This window comes from Phyllopteryx taeniolatus, chromosome 10 (genome assembly GCF_024500385.1).
Source record: "Phyllopteryx taeniolatus isolate TA_2022b chromosome 10, UOR_Ptae_1.2, whole genome shotgun sequence".
Classification (NCBI taxonomy): domain Eukaryota; kingdom Metazoa; phylum Chordata; class Actinopteri; order Syngnathiformes; family Syngnathidae; genus Phyllopteryx; species Phyllopteryx taeniolatus.
Window position 1 is genome coordinate 14,445,522 of NC_084511.1, and position 8,670 is coordinate 14,454,191.

At 43.8% G+C, this 8,670-nt stretch overlaps 1 protein-coding gene across 3 annotated transcripts in view; it reads right to left on the bottom strand.

Annotated features, from left to right (window-relative positions):
- Nucleotides 1-2,892, bottom strand: part of atrx (ATRX chromatin remodeler) — a 63,148-nt gene extending 60,256 nt beyond the window's left edge. Inside the window, exon 1 of one of the 3 annotated variants that reach the window (XM_061787243.1) lies at nucleotides 2,716-2,889. The gene's annotated coding sequence lies outside the window, so the exon portion shown is untranslated. Of the gene's footprint in view, nucleotides 1-2,715 lie in introns of all 3 variants that reach the window. The other 2 variants (XM_061787244.1, XM_061787246.1) reach the window with 2 other exon arrangements.
- Nucleotides 2,893-8,670: the final 5,778 nt, after the last annotated feature.

An 8,670-nucleotide genomic window follows, 5' to 3' on the forward strand; every position in this document is an offset into this window, starting at 1 on the left:
ACTGTAAAACTAAACATAAAACAAAGAGCATCACGTGTATTCAAAACAACCACATCACTCTGAAAGTCTGCTACCTTGATGCGACCACACAAAGCAAAATGGCATAGACGCTAACAAACAGCATCTATGTGGAGGTCTGCACTGTTGAGAAAAAACATTTCTCATATTTTTCTACATTTATTTTGTTTGCCTTATTTGCTCGTAGATCATTTTGCACTTGAGACCCGTGTGAGTGCCGGGGTGCACGTCATGGAAACAATTAGTCCAAGCCCTGGAACAGTGAGTCCCAACAATTTATCATCACGGGATACGGGATATATTGCAGATTTTAACTGTTTAGTTATGTCACGATACCAAAATTCTGACTTCAATAATATACCTGCATAAAGTACATCGATACCGGTATTGAAACAATACCACGGAAAAAATCAAAATGCAGTGGAATGAAAACTGACAACTTCAAATACTTATATTTTAAATCAATTTAAAAAATTAAGATAAACTTGAAAAAATATGCAATAATGGAATTAGCCCATTCCTAACGTTTTTTTTTTTTAAATCATTAGATAAACACTTGCATGATCATATATACATTATATGATGAATGTGTGTTTGTATGTACATTAAAAAAAACTTTATGGAGTACATGTATGATATATACAGTCGACAAAAAAATATTACACCACCTTTGTTTCTTTTGCCTGTTCATTTTATTGCCTGGGAGCTTAATTGTATTATTTAATGATTTTGGTTATTGTCAAGTAAACCATAGAAAATTCCTAGAGCTAGATATCAGCGCATAAATTAAACTCTTATGAACTATTTTCCTTGTCATTGATATATTTTTCCAACTAAATGTACCTTGAGTTGCACCCGACATTACAAATGAACAAGCAACTAAAGAAAACAAGGGGTCTAAACTTAGTTCCATTAGTATAGCAATTGCTACGTAATTTACTTTACTCATACGTAATACTGTAAAAGCTTTTAGTATGCAGTATTCTTTTATTTGACTGCATTTGATTACTCCCATTGTAAACAAGACGTGCACCCACTCAGTGGCCGGCCAGTGCTGTTTTTCATTGCGTCCGGAGCTACGACACTCGAGAAGTGGACCTTTTGTTTCCACTTTGATAGTTAAGTGGTTTTCCTTGTGCATTCGGGTGAATTTTCATTCTTCTCGAACTCCCTGATTTCCAGAGTGGTCTCCGACAACGAGTGTAGCATGTATCTGGGTTGGAGGGTACGTATAGTGTACGTAAGCAATGCTGTGTACCTGTGGATGCAGATTGATGATGTTTTATGCATTCCTGCTCATTTTTGTGCCTCTGTGACACAGGACACACATCAAATGAGATCCCTGTTTGCGTAGTATGCCAATATTATGTTGGGGTTATTGTTTTAAATATTGACTGAGGAGTGTCGTTAACCAAAGTCGTTAATAAAATGTCAAACTACTCTCTAGCTTCTTTAGTTTTCAGTACAGATGCTTTAAATCCAGCTATTTAAAAAAAAATATTAAAAAAGTGGTATAATCGAGATTGGATGAAAAAATTAATCATTTTTTGCCCTACTAGAAAGACAGTATAACAATACACTGGTGTCTATTTGTTATTCTGTGAAAACGACAAACATCATTGCAGTTTACTGAGTCACTTCATCATGAAACCTTTTTGTTTGTGTCTGTATGACTATTAAAATGCCAAGGTTCGCACATTAGAAGGAGCAATGCTGCCTCAGATTAAAGGCATTTCCACCCATTCCAATGGGGAAAGATGAGTTCAGATTTGACTTGTTTTGAGATAAATGTGTGGTCATGGAACGAATTAACTGGCAAGGCACCGCGTTGTCTTTTGATGAAAAGCATTTAAAGAAGGCTATAGAATTTTAAAAAAAACATTTGTATGTAATCAATAATTACTAGTATACATGTCGGTGTTGCCACTTTGACAACGCGCGGCCGCATCAGTTTACTGTGGATGCTAAACTCTACAATCAACTCTGTAGTCGTTTCGTCCCCACAAGCACTGACAAGGTCCACGGTTAATCGCGGGGGGAAACAAAATAATAATTAAAAAAACGGCGTGAGCCGAAGACACAAGACTCCTGCATGAGTTCCTTTACTCATTTTCAACTTGACATGTTTTGAAAAACACACCAACTCTTGCCCGCGACGCCAAATTGAGACTAGATCGGAGGTTCAGTAGCAGCGGTGCGAGCAGAGCCACTTCTTTTTGCCCTCCATCCCCAAGTTGCCCTGGCAACCTTGCACCCCACCCCCGCCCAATCACCCCTCCCAGCGGTGCATGCCAGCTCCAACGCATGGGCATGCACCGAAAAATGCAATGCTCCCGGGGCCTTGCATCCCTCTGACGATATCATGGCAGGAACCGGAGCGCTGAACGCTGACTGGCGCTCGCTACTACGCTACATAGAAGATACTACATTTAGCCATTGTCATAAGAGTCCGTTTTACAAAGTCGGCTTAAAATAATCCCACTACATCCGGCGACCATTCTGAGACATGCACGAGAATACCGGAACCTGCATTTGTAATAAGTTGAACATTGCCGGTAGGGGCTAGTTAGCCTAGCTAGCTAAATACCAACAAGCACTAATGGATGGCTCGGCGTAGCGCTAGCAAACGATAGCTCACTACAGTACAATTGATGCACAACACACTTGTGTAAACACATTCAAACGAGCCTTTTCTACCTGCTGTTCGCGGTCGTCATTTCCCGATACACAAAGACGCGTTTGCTCTCGGCGCGGACAGGTCAGAAGGAGCTTGGCTGGCGATGTTTGGCCCAGGAAAAGCGACAGAAGTCCCCGAATAAACGTAGCAACTCCAGTCAGCGGAGACAAAGCGCGGAGACCATCTTACCGGATGGCGGTGGACGCGCTAAAATGGCGCATGGAGCCGAAGTACTGCGACCGCTCTCATTGGCTGATGGCCTCTGATGCCGTTCTGCACCCACTGGTCCACATCGAGGTGGGCGCACAATGCGATCTAGATCCACTTTCAACTACCTTGATGTGTGCACTGTACACTATTCGTATCCGATGCATCTGATGGGTCTTGGGCAAACTTTTGTGCTCCGAAAGGCCAAAGGCCACAGTTAGGAGATGATATAATTAATTAGGTGTAACTTTTGTATAGTTGCCCCACTTTATTAAGATCATCAAACAAATGTAAATATCTGACAAATTATTTCAGTTGTTGCTGCTGAGGATGGCCCAACCAGTTATTAGGTTTAGGGAGCCATTACTTTTTCTCAACTTTTTTTTTTTCCCTCAAAAACAGCATTTTAAGTTCACTTGGGTTATATTTGTCTGGTATTTACATTTGTTTGATGATCCTAACAAAGTTGCAAAAATACAAATTTGAGAAGGGGGCAATACTTTTTCACAGCACTGTGTGGAGAGAGAGAGAGAGAGAGACAGAGAGAGAGAGAGAGAGAGATTGCTTCAGTTTGGTTCAATTGTCTCAGTTGGGTTCAATATGGGGAAGACTGCAGACTTGACAACTGGCCAAAAGACCATCATTGATACCCTCCATAGGATGGGTAAGCCACAAAGGTTCATAGCTAAGGAGCCTGGCTGTTCACAGTGTGCTGTGTCCAAGCATATCAATGGAAGGACAAAATGTTATCCTGCTGAAATGTCCACCCTTGTTTCATTTTCATCCTCGTAGATCAAAGCAGATTTTTGTCAAAAATGTCTTGGTAGAGTTTCAGGAAGTGACTGATGGTGCAGTAGTGCACTCGCCTGACTTTGGTGCGGGCAGCGTGAGATCACTTCCCACTCAGTGGCAGTGTGAATGTGAGTGCGAATGGTTGTCCGTGTCTATATGTGCCCTGCGACTGACTGGCGACCAGTTCAGGGTGTAGTCCATTAGTCTTGAAGGTCGCTCAATGCCCCATATTGGCCAAGATGGGTGTAATTTAACCAATTGACCACCACATAAGATTATATTTCATGTGGTTAATTGTATCGCTAAAACAACAACAATACTGTATGAGTTCAGTTTTTGGGTTAGGGTTAGTATCCTTTGACAGTTATTAGAACTACCTGAGGATGGCACTGTCCACCGCATTAGGTTAAAAAATCAAATGACTTTATAGCGTTATCACAAAACTCTGCATTTATAACGATAATATTTTTGTTTCTGTTTTGATTGAGACTGTCAAGAGAGGTACCACAACACAAGTGTATTTCATTAAAATAGAATACAGAAAAATTCAATTATTTCATTATTCCAATTCAAAAAGTAAAACTCAAAGTATTGTACAGATTCATTAAACATGGGAAAATACTTTTCAGAAGGCCAATTTGAATAAGGTTTCTGATCATATATTCAATTTCTTGGGATGGTGAATGGGGTTTTTGTTAGCTATAAGCTATATCAAAATTATATTTAAAAAAAAAAAGGTTATGAAATATTTCAGTGTTGACACACACACACACACACACACACACGGACGCACGCATTTCCAAAAAGCCGGGACAGGGGCACGTTTACCACTGTTACATCACCTTTCCTTTGAACATTACTCAATAGGCGTTTGGGAACTGAAAACACTACATTAATTGAAGCTTTGTAGGTGGAATTCGTTCCCATTTTTGCTTGATTTACAACTTTAGTTGCTCAACAGTCTGGGGTCTCCATCGTCGTATTTTGCACTTCATATTTTGCCACACATTTTCAATGGTTTCAGGTCTGGACTGCTGCCAGTCTAGTCACTGTTGTAACACATGCAGAATGTGTCTTGGCATAGTCTTGCTGAAATAAGCAGGTAAGTTCCTGAAAAAGATTTTAATGCATCACACCACTCAGGGGGGCACTGATACACAGGGTAGGGCCAATAACTGCTAGTCGGGGGACCTGGCAGTCATAGAAACGGTGGGGAGGTGGGTTTTCACTAGCTTCATGGTGGTGTTCCTGAGGTCTGGCCCCTCGGGCTGGATGGCTGCTTGGCCTGGGAGCTCCCCTCTCATGCCCCGTGGCTGCTCTCAATTGCCCAGGTGGCCTGTCAGTCAATTTTCTCGACTCTCCTCCATTTAGCCACACATGGTATCCTTTGATGTGAAGTCGCTGTTCACATGCATCCTCGTCACTGTGGCCATTGATGTAGTCAGTGAACGGCTGTAACAAGACTCGAGCCTACTCCTGTTTTCTGGTCACTATTCACAGGTGACCCACTGACAATTTCCCCCGCTACTGAGCGGCATTTTCCTGACCTTTCCTCTCAGTGACTCATCTTCCTAACTTCATTGCATGTCTGCCTTACAACCCGCTTATGGAGGCTATTCTTAAACCTCAGGTGTTCTGGATGATTGTGAGGTTGTTTTGTAAATACATGTTATACTGTTATATCATTTTGATTGCGCCATGCTATTTTAGCAATTTTTGGTTACTTAGTGTTTAGTAATGTTTAGTAATGTTCCTTGTGTGATTAATAGTTGATTGTTATATTATCAAAAGGGGGGATCTTGATATGGAAACTTTTATGATTCATATACAGTATATCACATATTACTTTTATACAACCTTCTCGTTTGATTGTTCCATAGCTCTTAGTCAGCACACTACTTATGTGTGTCCTGGCCATGTTTTGACTACTCCCCGTTTTCCTCCTCCTCTACATGTACCCATTCCCATAAAGATAAGTTTGACTGCAGCGGAGAGAAAACCACAATCAACGAAAGACAGAAGGAGCAGACTCACATCAGGAAGGCTCGTACTAACTTTAGGTATCCAAAGAGAGCCTTTGTCAAATCCCCCAAGAGAAGAAAATCCACTACACCTGAACCTAAAGACCAAAACAGGAGGCAAAATATGGTGGTCCCCTACTTCGCTGGTTTGTCAGAGAAAAGATTTTCTCCAAACATGATATACCAATGAATTTCAAACCCACCAACACCCTCAGACAAAATCTGGTTCACCCCAAGGACAAATTTCAAACTCAGCATTGTTGTTTAGACTGTGCAATGTAGTGAGGAGTCCAACAACCTCTATATCGGAGAGATGAAGCAACTGGTTCATAGATGCATGGCGCAGCATCGACGGCAGCATCTTCGGGTCCAGAATCAGTGGTTCATTTGCATATCAAGAAGAACAGACATTCTTTCGAGGACTCATTTGTGATTAAGGGCTATACAAACAAACTTTACTTGACATTCATTTATTCATTTATCTTCCGTACAGCTTATCCTCACTAGGGTCGTGTGGGTGCGGGAACCAATCCCAGCTGATTCTGGGCGAGAGGCGGAGTACACCCTGAACTGGTCGCCAGCCAATCACAGGGCACATATAAACAAACAACCATCCACACTCACATTCACACCAACCAACCAACCAAAGCTTGGGATGCTGCCTGGGTCCACTGAAAGGGGGAACTGGTGGATGTAAGGCTGGTGAGGGGGATTGCGACCTTGCTGTAATTGCAGATGAAGCGGCGGTAGAAGTTGGCGAATCCGAGGAAACGTAGTTCTTTACGGGTGGGTGGAATGGGCCAGTCAATGATTGCTTGGATCTTGGTAGGGTGTTGTTGCAATTGTACCTGGGCAATGATGTAGCCTAGGAAATGTACAGAGGAGAGGTGGAATTCGCATTTTTTGGGCTTGACGTACAGATGGTTTTCGAGGAGGCACTGGAGGACTGGGCATAGATGACTGTGGTGTTCTTCGGGGGACCGGGAGAAAATGAGGATGTCGTCCAAGTAAACAAAGACAAACTGGTTTAAGATATCACCGAGGACGTCATTGATGAAGGCTTGGAAGACTGCGGGGTCGTTGGATAATCCGAACGGCATGACTAAGTATTTGAAGTGTCCGAGAGGGGTATTGAAAGCAGTTTTCCATTCATCCCCCTTTCGGATAACAGATGAGGTTGTAGGAATTTCGTAGGTACAATTTTGTCAATATCTGGGCGTCACAGAGGGGTTCAAATGAGGGAAAGCGGTGATTTATTTTTCACGGTGATGTCATTGAGTCCACGGTAGTCGATACAGGGACGGAGAGTGATGTCTTTCTTCTCAACAAAAAAGAAGCCTGCCCCTACTGGAGACGAGGAAGGATGAATGAGTCCGCAACCCAGAGAGTCATGGATATAGTCCTCCATTGCTTTTTTCTCAGGTCGGGAAAGGTTGAAGAGATGGCTGGAGGGAAGAGGGGCCCTCGGCAGCAGATTAATTGCGCAGTCATATGGGCGGACAGAGAAATGGCCAGGTCTTTACTGAAAACAGGGGCGAGATCATGATATTCTTCGGGGACACGGGAGAGGTCAACCGGCGTGGCAGATGGTGGTGGTTTACCAGAGGGCGGTATAGCAGCGAACAGGCCGTGTGAGTGGCAGCGAGGGGCTCCATCTGGTGATAGCTAAGTGCGTCTATGGTGGGTTTATGTTCTTTGAGCCAGGGAATACCAAAGACTAATGGGGTCTCAGGGTATGGGATAACAAAAAGAGAGATGTTCACGCAGTGATTTCCGGAAATCAGCAAGGTGAATGGCAGTGTTTGGTTGGTGACAGGGGAGATGACTCGGCCATCCAGGGCTGTGACTTCTTTGGGGGATGGAAGTGGTTGGAGAGGTAGTTGGAGCTGATGTACTATACATTTGTGAATGAAACTATCGTCTGCAGCGGAATCAATTCGGGCAACTTGGGGTGTGTTGTGAGCGGAACCTAGAATGTAAGCAGGTACGGTCATATGGGAGGGAGAGCTGGAGGAAATGGTGGATTGGGTCACCACGGCACTCTCAGACTGTGGAGAGCCTCGTCTTTTGGTCGCAGGGAGCAAGTGGCAATGAAATGACCTGATTGACCGCAATAAACGCACAGCCACTGGATGACACGACGCTGACTTTCCTGGGGATCTAGTCGGGTGTGACCAATTTGCATGGGTTCCTTAGGTGCAGTAGGGGGTGGTGAACGGGCAGTCGGAGGTGCAGAAGGCTGGTGAAATGCTGACGGCGCGGTGCTCATGGTGGGAGGGATCTTCTGCGCTCGGACCCCCCTCTCTCATGCTCTCTCTCGCTTCGCAGTATGTTATCAAGGCAGGCGGTGAGTGTGATGAGATCCTCAAGAGAGGAGGGCTCGTCCCGGGCAGCGAGCTCATCTTTAAGGCCATTAAGCTAGATTTCACTCAGCGCAGCGTCATCCAACCCGCATTCACCTGCAAGTATCCTAAATTAAATAGATTAGGCCGCTATGGAACTAGCGCCCTGAGTGAGCGTAAGGAGTCGGTGGGTGGCTTCTTTGCCCTGAACGGGGTGTTCAAAGACCTTCTTTAGTTCGGCGGAGAATGAATCGAATGACTGGAGTAGCGGGGAAGAGTTGTGCCATAACACGGTGGACCATTTAGCTGCTTTGCCGCGGAGGAGGTTAGTGACAAACGCGACCTTGGATTGCTCGGTGGGATAACTGTAAGGTTGTAGATGAAAAACTAGGACGCAATTAAGGAGGAATTGGCTACATGCACCTAGGCCCAGACATTGTCAGCTCGTGTTTGGGTTCTAAACCATGAATAATTTTAGGATTGATATAATATTGTTGCTTGTGGCCTTCTTTGCAGCATCCCTTGTGCTTTCTGAAGACTACCTGCTGAAATCTATCAAGGAAGAAGCAAAAAATGCATCTCTTCTAAACGTACGTAGCAAAACTTTGTACAG